Source organism: Macaca nemestrina, chromosome 4, assembly GCF_043159975.1.
Source record: "Macaca nemestrina isolate mMacNem1 chromosome 4, mMacNem.hap1, whole genome shotgun sequence".
Taxonomy (NCBI): Eukaryota; Metazoa; Chordata; class Mammalia; order Primates; family Cercopithecidae; genus Macaca; species Macaca nemestrina.
Genome location: NC_092128.1, coordinates 178,765,483 through 178,782,002, shown reverse-complemented (window position 1 = coordinate 178,782,002; position 16,520 = coordinate 178,765,483). Strand labels below are relative to the sequence as shown.

The following is a 16,520-nucleotide window of genomic DNA, read 5'->3' as shown; positions in this document are numbered from 1 at the left end:
GAGTTCAGTTATACATTCTGAGCCAGAAAAGTTAGCTTCTGCTAAAAGACACGGAACCCAAGGAATCAAGAGTTATTTTAGGCTTGAGTGTCCTGTTCCAGGCCTCTAAGACATATTGTATCTAGGGAAATGTCCTTTCTCTCCTCCTACCTTTTCTATCATTTTCCTGCACAATTAATTTAATAAATGCATTTCCCACTTGAAGTTTTGTTAATATTTTTTTTTCTATCCCAACATGTACCTGCTTAATTTTTCTGTTTCAAACGACTCTATGACGTGTTGGGTTTACCAACGAGCTGAAATCAACACTTAGTCCATTATAATGCTATCAAACTGATATTTGGAAGCAGCTAACATCCAGACTAGCTCCTTGTTTGAGATAGATCTTTTTGTCCTGGTAAATAGATGTTAATACCCTGGGGAGGTGGGGGGAGCCCCATGTTGCTGCTGGTGGATGGGTTGCAACTCTATAAATGCATGGTGCTCCAGTAAATGTGAAAATTAATTTAGGACTCATTCATGCATCTTTGAGCGACCATTTCTATTCCATTTTTTTTCCTAATTCCAATCCTTCCACTTGTGACTTCTTTTTTTTTCTTCACAGGTGCTATTGAGGTTAAATTTTTCTTTGAGACACACCAAAATAAAAAATGAGGTGATGGTGAGGAGTGTGCACTGGGGGGCTTACGGACAATGTTTTGCCTTAGATCCACACATCTGAGGAGTGAACTTGTCCTCAGATTCTTGTGTTCTGGGGAGGGCTAAGTTCTCTGTTGCTCTAGTGAGGTGTGCTTCTGTAGTGGGAATTGGACTGGACTGCTGAGAGTGGCTACAGGAAGTGACCTGAGTCTGATCCGGAGGAGAGTTTGGCTTCCCGGTCAGGAGTATCATGAAGCCTTAGGGTCCCATAGTGTTTCCCTGTGTGTTTCTGCACATCCTAGAAGCAGAGCCTTGAGACTATGGCAGTCTGGACCTGCTCTCAATTCTGCTGTTTTCCCACTGTATCCATGGTGATCCAGTGTGTGTTTCTCTAAGGCACTGGAAAGCACGGGATTCGGAGCTATTGTCCTATGCTGCCCAGGGTCACATCCTAATGTGCATGGTAAGCGAAGAAAACTTGCCTATTCAAAATTACTTCAAGTTTTCCTTGAAAATAAATAACAAGGAATGGGGTGCAGAATGTTAAGACCAGAAGAGAAGAAGGAGGAGAATTGGTGCCACCATCTCTCTTTTCATCTCATTTTCATTCCTTCATTTAACCTGACTGAGGACTTTTTTTGCAACAGAAACTGGCTGGATGGGCTTCAAGCCTGGAAACTACATCTCTCTACCTTGTCTCCGCATTAACTCAGTTTAGATGTGTCTGTTACACATATGCACCACTAATTTATCATTAAGGTTATTGTTATTATTTGCATCTGTCTTCTCCCTCCCCAACACTCTTTTGGGGGCATTATCACGTTATACTTAGTTCTAGTTTTCTAATAGTCAGAGAAGCTGCAGGATAACAGAAAACCCAAAATGAGGGAGAGAAAATGGCCAAAACCCTGGTCAGGGTGACAGGTCCATGACTCTTCCAGGCAAATCCAAATAAGGGAGAAAGGGGTTGGTAAACAGGGGTCCCTGAAATTCCCTCTTTTTCCAGAATAATGATTATTCCACTTCCTAATTAAAGAAACACCCATAAAATAGGAATGCTGGGTGGTCACTGGAGAAGCGGGAAAATATCAAGCAGCAATTTCACACAGCAGCAAGAAAGGAGCGGTTAGAATTAGCTACAAGGATAAGGATGGGCTTGGGCTGATAAGACCCTCACAAACAGGGTGAGGGCTAAGCTGGTTGAACCTGGCTAGATCCAGCATGGCACTGGATTTGTCCCTATGCCCTACCTCACACCTAATTATACGCTCATTATAAATCACACACCCACTAGCGAACATGACTAAGGGGCGAGCATGCCCATATTTAGTATAAAAATGAGTGGTGACAGGGTGCAGTGGCTCACTCCTGTAATCCCAGCACTGAGGGAGGCCGAGGAGGGTGGATCACCTGAGGTCAGGAGTTCGAGACCAGCCTGGCCAACATGACGAAACCCCGTCTCTACTGAAAATACAAAAATTAGCCGGGTATGGTGGCGTGCGCTTCTAATCCCAGCTACTCAGGAGGCTGAGGTAGGAGAATCGTTTGAACCTGAGAGGCAGAGGTTGCTGTGAGCTGAGATGGCACTACTGCACTCCAGGAAAAAAAAAAAAAAAAGGGTGGGACCTCAATTCTAAAAAAATCCCCACCTTTTCCCTAGAAAACGTCATGATTATTCCACCTCTAATTAGAAGAGCTCGTAAGATTAGAAATGTGAAGCCCCACCTGTGTTGTGCATGACTCAGTCTCCCAAGAACGCTTGCACTCCCACTGTTGAGTGTGTACTTTCGCTTTGCAATAAAAGCCTCTTGCGTTTCACTTCATTCTGACTCATCCCTGGATTCTTTCTCGCTGTGGTGTCAAGAACTGGGAACACCAAGTGGGGTTAGAGTCTCTCTGGCATCTGGAGACCCACCTAAGCCCTCCAGCAACAACTGTGCGTGTAGTGAGGTCTGCACTTACTACAGTAAGATGGATGAATGATGATCTTGCATTCTCTGAGAGTATGCTGCTACCTGGAACATGGTTCACTTTGCATATGATGCCAGCTTGTGTACAGTCATAGATGGACTCGCTGTTTGCTGTGGTTTATAAGGGTTTACAAAGGTTTACAACATATTAGTTGTAAGTGATGAAAACACAACTTAAATAGCTAAGGTGAAAAGGAGAATGTGCTAAATGGATGTTGGGCTGCCTCATGGAACCCAAAGATGAGATTGGGTCACTCCCAACCTCAGGAATGGCCCTTAGACGTAATCCTATCCTTCTCTGCCTTGGTTTATTCCTCCCTCTCTCGCTTCCTCCTGGACTGCGTTTCTTTTAGCTTCTTTGGTGCATATTGTCGGAAATGGGAGAGAGCAGCATCTCTTTCTTAGTTTTAAATTTTCCAGGGAACCGTTGTAGTTGGCCTGAAATGTGGCCACAAAGGGGCCTCACCTTGTATTCACAGGTGTAGTGGGGGAAGGAAGAAGAGTCCTCAGAAAGGAGATGAGGTCCCCACTGGAGGAGGTGCTGAGTGGACACAATGGGAGGAGTCCACTTCCTTGTACGCACTTTTCTCCACCACAGCTGATGCTCCATGTGAGCGCTTGGCCGTGGGAGGTTGGAAGCGCCATCTTCCTAGAGGGGTAAAGTGATTCTGAGGGGGCACTGGCTAATGGCTATTGTAGATATTGCCTATCACTGGTCATATTGTGTTTGATGACTGGTGATCTGCTTGGAGTGAATGAATACAGGGTCCCAGGAAGTGTAGCTGGCACCTTGTAGGTGATGCTAGAAGGTGAGAAAATGTCACCAGATTAAAAACTCAAAATTGCAATTTGTAAAAAATAAGAAGATGGATAACAGTGGAGGTTTTTTTTTTTTTTTTTCTCGTGTGCAGGTAAAGCAATCAGAATTTAAGATGTCAAAGTGATTTTGGACGATAAAGCAGCTGTTGGAGTGTGACAAGTGGCCAGATATACATAATGGGAGCTGTGCTTTGGGTGAAAGAGAAACTTACCTTTTGTCCCTTATCGGTACATTCATTCATTTTGAAAATTTGTGTTGAGTGCCCACCTTGGTAGGCATTCACAATGGTGAATAAAAGAATCCTAGATTCTGCCCTCTAGTTTTTAATTAAGTGTGGATTAGAGACATTAAAACCCACAGGGGCAGGTGTGAACAGGTAAGTACAGGGAGCATGGATACCTCTAGCATGAACAGGCTGAGGGCCTTTAACTTGAAGGTTGGAGTGGGGAGTAGGTGTGCAGCAGACAAAGCAGGGAGGAAAAGAGGGAGGGTTCCAGGAAGTGGGAAGAGTTTGTTCCAGGCTCAGAGAGAATACCTCCTTTGAGAGCTGAAGGTTTAGCTTTCTGGCAGTAGACAGAGGAAGTGAGAGTGACTGGGTGAGGCTGTGGCTGTCAGGGCAGTTCATAAGAGTCTTGCCATCCTTGCTAAGGATTCTGCTTTATCCCAGAGGCACTGGGAAGCTTTTGAAGGATACTGGGCTGTTATAATACTTTGAATATTAGGAAACCAACATATTAGTTTTCTATGGCTGGCCTAATAAATTATCATATACTTTGAGGCTTAAAATAGCATAGTTCTAGAGATTCTGAGTCCAAACTGGGTCTCACTGGGCTAAGATCAAGGTGTTGGCAGTGCTATGTTCTTTCAGGAAGCTCTATAGGAAGCTACTTTTTCTTGCCTTTTCCAGTGTTTGGTGACTGCTTGCATGTTTTAGCTTGTACCCCTATTCCATGAGGACGTGGACATCTTTGGGGGCTGTCTTCTGCAAGCCACAGATACTGAGCACGGAGATGACACAATTGGATTCATGTCTACTCCATGAGGATGGGAGCTACAGCTCTTTTGCTCACTACTGTATACTGTACTTGGCATGGTACCCTAGCTCACAATAGGTACTTCATAAATATTTGTTGAATGAATGAGGAAAAAGATATTTAAGTATTTTGGGGGTGCAGAGGGAAGAATGGGTAATTCAGGGACAAGAATGGATGCAGAGGGGCCGGTTAGAGAGTTATTGTGCAGAAGAGGAATCACAGTTGGCTGGATGAGGTAATATCAGTGTGTGGATTTGAGAACATAGGAGACAGAATCAACGAGGTTTGGAGGGTGGTCAGATATGGGGTAGGTGATGCCCTGATGTTTAGCTGGAGCACCATGAAAGGTGTAATGTTTCTAACTGACCCGGAGAACTCGAAGGAAGAGCAGGTCTGGAGTGAGATGATGAGCACAGATTTGAATGGGCTGAGGTTGAAGTGCCCAAGGTTGAGGTACCCAAGTTTCAACTCCTCACAGGCAGTGGTACATGACTTGCAGGCCTGGAAGAGAGGCTGAGGCTGGAACTGAAGATCTGGAAGTCACCCCTGCATCTCAGCAGTTGTTCACAAAAGTCATAGACATTGTCATGGAGAGGAGAAGTAGAGCTGGGAAAGGTGAGCGAGCCTAGATTTTGTAAAACTGAATCACAGTTTTACAAAATCTGTTTCTCATGCCAGTATTGTCGATATTTGTGTTGAAACTTAGGCTTGAAGAAGAATCACTGTTTTTGTCATTGTGTTGTTTTTATGGACCTTTCTTATTAGAATGAACCCCGTGGGTTAAGATGAAACAAAAAATCACACTTTTTAGAAAATCTGTTTAGAGATTGCTTGCATTTAAGTTCTTTGTGTGAGATTTGGGATTTGGATCCAGTTAGGTGTACATTTATCAAGTTTGAATGGGGAGTGTTGTAGGTGCCCCCAAACACTGTAATGTCCAAATAGGCACCTCTGGAGGAGGGAGGAAACTGGGGACTGTGTCCATCTAAACTTTGTTTCTTTGTTTACCTGCTTTTGAGCCAGAAGATAAGGTCCCAGCCTGACTATCCTGAGGCCCAGCAAGAGTGCTGAGCCTTAGAGTAGCAGTTATGAAGGATGGAAAGGGCCAGGGAATTGCCAGAACATAGTGACTTCACCTGGGCAAGGGAGGGAAGCCCAGTTCACAAATCTAAATGGGAAAAATGAAGAGAGAGTCTTTGGGACACCTGCACTTAAGAGTATAGGTGAAGTGGCCAGGTGCAGTGGCTCATGCCTGTAATTCCAGCACTTTGGGAGGCCGAAGCAGGTGGATCACCTGAGGTCAGGAGTTCGAGACCAGCCTGGCCAACATGGTGAAACCGCATCTCTACTAAAAATACAAAAAAATTTGCCAGGTTTGGTGGCGCATGCCTGTAATCCCAGCTACTTGGGAGACTGAGGCAGGAGAATCACTTTAACCCAGGAGGTGGAGGTTGCAGTGAGCCGAGATCGCACCATTGCACTCCAGCCTGGGCAACAAGAATGAAAATCTGTCTGGGGGGGAAAAAAAAAGGAAATTCCGAGTATAGATGAAGTCAATGACCTTAGAATAGTTAAAGAACTTGAGAAAAGCTTGGGATACTTCAAGTTTTTATGAGATCCTAGGTATAAAGAAACAAACAAAAACCCAATTTTAAAAAAGATGAAGAAAAAAAAAGCTAAAATAACCTTTCAAGCATTCTGGACTCTGTGAATTTACATTTAACACACAAATTGTTGTTATTATTACTATTATTGATACGGAATCTCTATCTGTCACCCAGGCTGGAGTGCAGTGGCATGATCTCAGCTCACTGCAACCTCTGCCTCCTGGGTTCAAGCTATTCTCCTGCCTCAGCCTCCCAAGTAACTGGAATTACAGGTGCCCACCACCACGCCTGGCTAATTTTTGGTAGTTTTAGTAGATATGGGGTTTCACCATGTTGGACAGGCTGGTCTTGGATTCCTGATCTCAAGTGATCCACCCAACGTGTTGAGATAACAGGTGTGAGCCACTGCACCTGACCCAAACAAATTCTTTTTAACCTAAAGACAAACTGTTCAACTCAGTATAATGGTGTTGGGCACAAGATATTTATAGGGTTTATAAAAACCAATTTATTGTGTGTAACACGTGGTGTGGCCTGATAACAGAGGAAACCAAAATTGCATGGTGAATATCATCATCTTTCAACTTTGTGTGTCATCTATATATGTCATATAAGTGTCTTGAAAGTTAAAATTTGAGACCTTGTGATTGTGACGTCAAGGTCAAATGGCTCTTCTGCGACAGCCCTTAGTGCATTTTATTCATTATTTAAAAGCCAAATAAAGTGTTCTTTCCTTCACTTTAACATTAATCAAATGCCAGGAAATGAGCCCTACTGGGTGCTCAGGACGCAAAGATAAATAAAACACAACCTCTTCTAGAAGGGCTCACAGATGACTGAGGAAGCAGCCCATCACAGCAGCTAACTCTGATTTGGGATGATCTTCCTTGCTTTTGCTATTTTTCCATGAGTCTGCGGACTCAACGCTTATCTCATCTCCTTTCCTTCTCCTTGCTCTTAGGTTCTCTACTACTTTTTAAACAAAACTCATACAGCTTGTATTGCTCTTTTTTAATGAGAAAATAAATGAAACATTATTATAAATATTTGTTATAAAATATTAAATATGATTATGAACAATTTTAATGCAAAATAATGAGAAAATGCCTTACCTTTCATTGCAGGCTGTTCAGTACGTGGCCTTGTACGCTCAACAGAAACGGTCGTGCCAATGGCTACTTTCTGATGTTATGGTTCCTTTTCGACTCCTACATCGCAGTAGTTTAAAATGACGTGCAAAAACTGCTCCTTCTTCCCTAGAGTTGTCTTTCCTTTCTTCTTTTTGGTAATAGAAACTCTGTCCTGCAGGTGGCAATGGCTGCTCAGAGAGAAACTACATTTCCTGCCTCCTTTGCAGCTAGGTGTGGTGGTCGGAGTAAATTCAGGACAATAAGATCTGAGAAAAAGCCATTCCTGGAGCTTTTGTGTTGTGCCCTAAAACAGAAGCTTCTAGTTAGCTATTATTGCTCTTATTATTTGCTACTTTTGGCACTCTAGGAGAAAAAATTTTACCTCTCTCTGACCCCCAGGGAAGGAGTGCATATATACATATTATCATCTCTCTTATCTCCCTCTGTTGTAAGAGCCTTCTTTATCTGCCAGGCTTCCTGTGGAGCTCATTGAAATCTTACTCATATTTGCCTCTCTAGTCCCTGAGTATACTTGGCACATTAGCATGTCCTATAATATTTATGAATGAATCAAGGAATACCCTGTACTGCATCATGTTGATTGGGGTCATCTTTCAAAATAAAAATAAATCAAAGTATTGCAAGAAATAAATCAAAGTATTGCAAGAATTAAAAAAAAAAATAAATCAAAGTATTGCAAGAATCTTACCTTGGCTAGCATGGTGGCTCATGCCTGTAATCTCAGCACTTTGGGAGGCCAAGGTGAAAGGATCACTTGAGCCCAGGAGTTTGAGGCTGCAGTGAGTGATGATTGCGCCACTGCACTCCAGCCTGGGAGGTGGAGCAGAACCCTGTTTCTTTAAAAAAAAAAAAAAAAAAAAGAAAAGAAAAAGAAAAAAAAAGTATTTTATCTGTTTTTGCCAGTAACTCAAAATTGTTGATAGCAATTGATTATATTTCAATAATTAGCCCTTCCCCACATCCCACCCCATGCCATACACATTGAAGAATGGACTTTATGTTTCTGCCATCCATGAAACATCCAAATATCTAGACATCAGTGGCAACCTTTTGTATTCAACAACTATTCATTAGTGTGTGACCACATTCTTCTGCCAATGTTAAATGCTCATTTTAGATAATTTATTTGGTGGGTGCTTTATAGGAAATTCAGCTTTCCTATGAAGAGGTGGATCAGATATGTTCCTATAAACAAAGATGATTTAAACACATTGTAACTGGGAAGAAGATGTCATGTTTTAAAGGGAGGCTTTGTTTATGGAATTACCATCCGAATAAAGTAACATTTTGGAGCATCTCTGGGTGATGAGACCCAAAGGAACGACACTAGACACTGTTAGGAGCCATCAGTGCCATCTTCCATTTTTTGAACTACTGCAATTTTCCCTGATTTGGGAACCTCAGGTTAATTTTTTTTGGGCTCTGAAAACTATCTCGGGACACCCTCTATCAATTGCCATTTATGTGGTAGGAGCATAAACAGAAAGGCCCCTTTTCTCCCCTGAGGCAGGGTGGAAAGAAGAAACAAGGCTCTTGTACTAAAGTGTCACCACGTGCCGCAATTGCTAATCGTGGTGGAAATAACGTGGTCTTTTCCTTTCCCCTCATTGCTTTTATATAAACAGCCAAACACAGTGAATCAATTTTTCAAACAAACTTGTAAAATCAGAAAATACAACGACCTTTAACAGTTGGTAGCATGAATTATCAGGGCCTACAAAGAGGTTTTTAACTATTAAAACATGTTGGCAACAGGACAAATGAGGTTTTCCCCTTCCAACCCGTTAAAAATAGCTTTTATAAATTCTTAACTCCCTCTGATGGTGAGCTTACCATTAATCACCTTTATGACATCTTATATTTAGGCCACGGATAAATCTATGGGTCCTAATCAACCACTTTCCTGAGGAAATTGGCCAAATCCCGACTGGAGGTGGGGGATGAATCACAACTACCCTGCTATTCAGACAAATCTCTTTTCAAGTGCCCTTAAAGCCTTTTTTTTTTTTTTTTTTTTCATACACCAGCGAAGACAGCCACACAGGAAACAATAATAGTTTAATCTCTTGAAAAATTTCCTTCCTGCATTGCATTGCTTTCAGACAGGTAGTCAGAGCCAGCCAAGGAAAATTAGCAGCAACTCCTGCCAAGAGCAGGCTGCTACTTGAGCCTGTTCATTTCACTGCCCTCCTCTTCCCTGGCTGCAGCCAGCAGCCTACTTGTGCTCCCCGGGACACTGTCTCCTCCATGGGCCCCCAGTGGGTGTTCTTCTGTTCAGAGGTGACCTAACTGACATTGGGAAAGAGAACAACAAGGTGAAGAGCTGCTTGGTGACTCACTGCATGGCTAGATATTTTTAAAGCCTCTTCTTCCTTCTTCTCCTGGAGTTCTCTGGAGCTTCCAGTAGGGAGGACAATGTGTTATCTGGAGAAACACATCTGGCTCTCAGAAAAATGCAGTTCCTCGCAGCTGGAGCCATTGTGAAGCTGTGTCTGTCCTTTGCTCATGGAAGGCTCCCGTCTGAGTGGTGAGCAATGCAGCCTATTTGCAAGACCTCTGGGAGTATTTTCATTTGAACAAGGCTCTAAAGAATCAGCTGTTTCTGAGATTTCTGAGATACACATGTCCACTGGCTTTACCTTTGCAGGCGGTGCAGGACACCAGCCTTTAGGGATGCTCAACAATTCATTGCAGATTTCGTGAGAACCATCATAGACATTATTCCTTAGAGGTTAGGCAGCATTTTTCATGAAGGCCTCAAGCTGCCTCAGAGGAGTTTCTTCTAACAGCAAATTACTCAACTGTGGACAAAAAGAGTCTCAGCTTCTCCATAGGCCACTGACAGCAGGCTTGGCTTCCTGGATTGCCCATGCCCATCTGTCCTCTTGACCCCATGGCTACTGTCTTCTCTAACCATCGACCACATGCAGGCTTCTGCTGTAACACACAAGCCAATGCTTCAGCTCAGAGTTCTGGCTTCTCTTCCAACAGTGTTTTTATTCTTTCCCTTGCCTTTGTAATTTCATGAACAACTTGCAGGGCCTGGACAAAGTTAGTTGCATTTCTATCTCTTGTGTATTTCTCCCTTCCCCTGTGTGTGGTATGTATAAAGAAAAAGTAATATGTTTTATAGAGACTAGAATGAGGAGGGTGGGGGAAGATCCATTGGCCGAATTTCTGATTGGCACAAAGGAAAATGAACAAAATTAGTTATTGTAAAAATAGCCCCTCAAAGCCACCCACGGTGTCTGGAAATTCTCTGGAACTGTTCCCATGCATTTTTAGGCCAAGCCAAAAGTAGATGAAATAGCGCCTGTTTTCATCTCCTTTTCCCTCTATTATCAAGGATAACTGAAAAGTAAGCTCTGTAGTATTTTCCGTAGACAAGTGCCTTAGCTAGCCAGGAATATTTTCACAGCAGTCCAGGTAAGAACGTCCGCAATCCATATTCACATAGGAGCCAAGGAGGAGCCCACTCTGTTGTGAAGGAATAGCAAAGGTCTTGAAGATGTTCATCATGGTGTTATTTATCATGTCAATAAATTATTAATAACCTCTTTCCAGCAATAAGGAAGTGCTAAAATCATTGTCTAACATCCATTCAATGGACACCATTCACAGCTATGAAAAGACACATTTTCTTTTTTTTTAATTTTTATTTTAGGTTTGGGGGCACATGTGAAGGTTTGTTACATAGGTAAACATGTGTCATGGGGATTTGTTGTACATATTATTATGTCACCCAGGTATTAAGCCCAGTACCCAATAGTTATCTTTTCTGCTCCTCTTCCTCCTCATCCCCTCCCCATCAAGTAGACTCCAGTGTCTGTTGTTTCCTTCTGTGTGTTCACAAGTTCTTATCATTTAGCTCCCACTTATAAGTGGGAACATGCAGTATTTGCTTTTCTGTTTCTGTGTTGGTTTGCTAAGGATAATAGCCTCCGGCTCCATCCTTGATCTTATTCTTCTTTATGGCTGCATAATATTCCATGGTGGATATGTAATGCATTTTCTTTATCCAGTCTGTTATTGATGGGCATTTAGGTTGATTCCATGTTTGCTATTGTGAACAGTGCTGCGGTGAACATTGGCATGCATGTGTCTTTATGGTGGAATGCTTTATATTCCTCTGGGTGTATTCCCAGTAATGGGGTTTCTGGGTTGAATGGTAGTTTCACTTTTAGCTCTTTGCGGAATCGCCATACTGCTTTCTACAATGGTTGAACTAATTTAATTTACCAACAACAGTGTATAAGTTTCCCTTTTCTCCACAACCTCGCCAGGATCTGTTATTTTTTTGAAAAGTCACATTTTTGAAAGAAAGCTACATTGATGGCAGATACTGTTACATTAAGTGAAAGAAAAGTAGGATGTACTGTTTATACTATTTTCTAATTTAATTATATTTATTGCAGGAAAAATTATTTCTGGTTAATGAAATTATGAGTGATTTTAATCTCATTTTTATAACTTTTTCTATTGATAATTTCTAAAATGTTTTTAATGAAAGATGTTTTTAAGTAGTCATACAGGCATCATTTCTGACTGGATCACTACAACCAATTTTACTTTTCTAGAGCCTTTAATTCCTCTTCAATTGTCTTCTTTTCTCATGACTTTGCCCATGGAAGTCTATGTAATTTTTTTGGTTTTCTTTGAGACAGAGTCTTGCTCTGTCACCCAGGCTGGAATGCAGTGGCATGATCTCCACTCACTGCAAGCTCCGCCCCTGGGTTCATGCCATTCTCCTGCCTTAGCCTCCTGAGTAGCTAGGATTACAGGTGCCCACCACCACGCCTGGCTAATTTTTTTTAATTTTTAGTAGAGACGGGGTTTCACTGTGTTAGCCAGAATGGTCTTGATCTCCTGACCTTGTGATCTACCCACCTTGGCCTCCCAAAGTGCTGGGATTACAGGCATGAGCCACCGTACTCGGCCTTAGGTTTTTTTATTTTATTTTATTTTATTTTATTTTATTTTTATGAGAGGGAGTCTTACTCTTGCTCAGGCTGGAGTGCAGTGGCGTGATCTCAGCTCACTGCAACCTCTGCCTCCCAAGTTCAAGCAACTTTCATGCCTTAGCCTCCCGAGGAGCTAAGTGCATGCCACGACACCCAGCTAATTTTTGTATTTTTAGTAGAGGGGGCATTTCACCATGGTTGGCCAGGCTGGTATCCAATTCCTGATCTCAAGTGATCTGCCTGCCTGCCTCGGCCTCCCAAAGTTCTGGGGTTACAAGTGTGAGCCACCATGCCTGGTCATAATTTTTTTTTCTGACTTTTTTTTTAGTTTTTTTTCAAATTCACTCTCCTGTCTGGCTGTGAAACTCCAAGGTGATGCAGAAGCTTTCTTCTGTATTTCTGCTACTTCTACTCTCCCAGAGATGGTTTTTCTTGGTTAATCAGAACTTCATCCTAGGTAGCATTTCTCATAGTCTCCTCTACATTCGGATAGAGGAAGTTATCACCAAGGAGAGTGAAGAATGCATCAGATGTGCTGCTTTCTAGAATAGTCTGCAGGTGAAAGTTCACCTGCTCCGTGCTTCTTGCATGGCCAGACTCTTCCTTCCACACCTTCCCCCGGCCTTTGTTCTATTCACATACTCCCCCCGTGATATCTCGGCAAACCTTCTGCTGATTATTTCTTTCTTGTCTTCTACTCTGCTTACACCTGAGGTTGGCTGTTTCCTCTTACATATGCCAGATCCCATCCCTGTCCCCAGGACATTGAAGTCTAGTCCTCTGTTCTTCCTACACACCTGTCATCACACTGACCAACTTGTAGGGGAATCCTTAGTCTGATTCACTCCTTGGGGCAGAGATCACTTCTGATTTAGCCCTCCAACCCCAGTGTGTAACATAGCAGTCATTTTATTTTATCAATATATTATATTTGTACATATTTAGGGGGTGCATGTGCAATTTTATGACATGCATAAATGTGAAATGATCAAGTCGGGGTTTTTAGTGTATTCATCACCCAAGTATTTCTCATTTCTGTGTGTTGGGAACATTTTAAGTTCTCCCTTCTAGTTATTTTGAAATATGCAATATACTATTGTTAACTATAGTCACCCTACTCTGCTATGGAACACTAGCACTTGTTCCTTCCATCTAACTGTATGTTTGTACCCATTAACCTACCCCTCTTCATGCCCCCGCCTCCCACCCACACACCCTTCCCAGTTTCTGGTATCTGTCATTCCACTCTCTACCTCCATGTGCTCACCTTTTCTTAGCTCCCACCTATGAGTGAAAACATGCAATATTTGTCTTTTTGTGCCTGGGTTATTTCACTTAACATAATGACTTCCAGTTCCATCCATGTTACTGCAAATGACAGGATTTTATTCTTCTTAATGGCCTAGTGTTCCACTTTGTACATATACCACCATTTCTTTATCCATTCATCTGTTGCTGGACACTTAGGGTAGTTCCATATCTTTGCTGTTGTGCGTGGTGCTGCGATATACATGGGAACACAAAACCTCATTTCGGTAGGCACTCAGCACAGTGATGTGAACTGGATACTGCCAGCTGTAGTTTTGATTTCCAAAAGTGCAGGATTAGTTTATTTTAAAGGTGGGTAGTCCTGATGTGGTTCCTATCACATCAACTTTCAGTGGTCTTATTTAACTCCTTCCACTAAAAATCTCATATTTTCTTTATTTATTAGCTATACCAGGTGCATTGGTTTCTAGTTGCTACTATTTATTTTCTTTAATTCTCTCGGGTCACACTTACCTAATGATTTTCATACAGAGTGACAGACACTATGCCGGATGGATTTGCTTGTATAGTTTTGTTTGGGAAGTTTTCTTCTTTCTCAATTTATATTTGAGAGCTTCTGGAAGGAGGAAGGGTAGAGATGAGGTAGGCAGGAAAAGGGAGAACCCGAGAAAGGCCATAGGGAGAGGGAGAGAAGACAGGGAGGGAGACGGATTTTATGCGCCCAGAGAACAGTGAGAAGCCCTATCTAACTGTGCTCACAGACAGGTTTGACACCAGGTAGAGGTAAGAACATCAAGGAACAAAGTGGTCAGGGAAAAAGTTATGTTGACTCGAAAGTTTTTTTTTTTTTGGAAAAAACCATTGAATTAATGATGCTACATCTTTGAAGATGTCTTTGGAGAGTGGCATTACTATATACATAGCTCCTGAAACAATAAAAATAGGCAAAGGTGAGATATTTGAGAGGTATTTTATTTATTTATTTATTTTAGATGGAGTCTTACTCTTCTTGCCCAGGCTGGAGTGTAATGGCGTGATCTCGGCTCACTGCACCCTCCACCTCCAGGGTTCAAGTGATTCTCCCTGCCTCAGCCTCCCGAGTAGCTGGGATTACAGGCACCTGCCACCATGCCTGACTAATTTTTGTATTTTTAGTAGAGATGGGGTTTCACCAAGTTGGCCAGGCTGGTCTTGTACTCCTGACCTCAGGTGATCTGCCCACCTTTGCCTCCCAAAGCTCTGGGATTACAGGTGTGAGCCACCATGCCTGGCCAAGAGGTATTTTAAAGGCAACACGAGGGGTTTGTCTTCTGGACACATGAAAGTCCAAATGCCCTGGATCTGATGTTTGATAAGATATCTTTTCACTATCCATAATTGGAAAGGAAATTCTGATGGAGGAATCAAATAAAATTCATAATAAACAGGACATAATTGAATGGCAAGGAGAGAGGTAGTCGCCCTTCGACAAATGTCTGTCTTAGTGCCAGCGCTCTTCTGGAGGCTTATAGCTGTAGTCAGATGAGCCCCATTATGCCTGGCTTAACTTCATGAAAGTTTTGTGACATAATAAACAAGGTGTGGTGGGAACCAGAGTGCGACTCAGGCTGGTCGAGCCTTGCCTAAGCACTCAGGAACAGGATCATGTGAAACAATACCTTCCCCAGGTCATGGCTACGTCGGGCATCAGCACTTTGCTTATTTCCTGCCAAAGCCCAGGTGAGTCAGGGAAGGTTCATGTACCTCTGGCCTTTGTTCTTAAAAACTTTAACTCTTAAAGATGGTTAACCTTTTTGGGGTGCTGTTTAGAGGTGTTTAATTTTTCTAAGTTATCTAAAGTTTCTATTCTGGTGCTTCTGTTGCTATAAACTTCTCAAGGACAAGTGTTCTCTTCCTTCCTCAAGTTTACTTTGAAAAATGTGCAGGCACCAGCAAATGAAATTACAGGGAAATCTTTCAGTGTACAGATGGGAAAGCACACCCTTTTGGAATTCAGATTGAATCTGTGCTTTCCCAGGTTTGGGTTTTCTCAGACAAATGCCACCTGTTTTTACACAGGAAAAATTCTATCAGCAGTTTTAAGTACCTCTCAAATTTGGGCACAGCAAAGAAATTATAGTTGATCCTTGAACAATGTGGTGGTTAGGGATGCTGACCCCCGCCATGCAGTTGAAAATCCATGTATAACTTAACCAATATCCTGCTCTTCAAAAACGTAACCAATAGCCTACTGTTGGCTGGAAGCCTTGCTGATAACACAGACAGTCAATTAGCACATATTTTGTATGTTTTATATATATGTGTGTGTATATATATACACACATATACACACACACACATATATTATATACCGCATTCTCACAATAAAGTAAGCTACAGAAAAAATGTTATTAAGGAAAAGGTGGATGAAATACATTTACTATTCATTGAGTGGAAGTGGATCATCATAAAGGTCTTCATCTTCATCATGTTTATGTCGAGTAGGCTGATGAGGAGGAAGTGGAGGGGTTGACCTTGCTGTCTCAAGAATGGCAGAGGCAGCAGAAATGGAGGAGGTGTAAGGGGAGTCAGGAGAGGAGGCACACTCGGTATAACTTTTACTAAAAAAGAGTCTGTGTATAAATGAACCTGCATAGTTAATATCTATGTTCTGCAAGAGCCAACCGTACTGGAAAAACAAAACCCATAAAATCTCTTCCAACGGGTTGAGCAAAGACATGGGAAACAATATTAAGGTTTGAGGTCTCCCTTTTCACTGGTAATAGCTTCTTTGGCTGTTTCTTCCACTCTTTATAACACACTTCTTTAGCAGGGACCAGGGACTTTTTAGATTCAGCTTGCTATATGCTTTTATGAATTCTATAAACAGAAAGGGATGTGTGCGTGGGTGGGAGAGGAGGGGAAAAAGAGGCAGAGAGAAGAGTGGTGGTCATTTGCAGGAAGGCTTCTCTGACTGCTAAGAATGTGTGAAATACTGCTTATAATTGTTACTCTGCAAAATTAAATACACTTTAATTAGCAATGAGCAATTTACCACACATTGGCTTCCACACATTGGCTTTCTTCAGA

The 16,520-nt window shown here is 42.2% G+C and overlaps 1 protein-coding gene across 17 annotated transcripts in view; it reads left to right on the top strand.

The window, feature by feature from the left end:
* The window catches only part of LOC105472675 (RUNX family transcription factor 1), a 1,100,727-nt gene that overhangs the window by 150,181 nt on the left and 934,026 nt on the right, over positions 1-16,520 (top strand). For 6 of the 17 annotated variants that reach the window (XM_071095670.1, XM_071095665.1, XM_071095667.1 and 3 more), the window contains exon 1: positions 15,065-15,170. The exons of 4 other annotated variants lie outside the window; for them this stretch is intronic. The gene's annotated coding sequence lies outside the window, so the exon portion shown is untranslated. Of the gene's footprint in view, positions 1-15,046; positions 15,171-16,520 lie in introns of those variants that run through there. 7 more of the 17 variants (XM_071095681.1, XM_071095677.1, XM_071095674.1 and 4 more) reach the window with 5 other exon arrangements.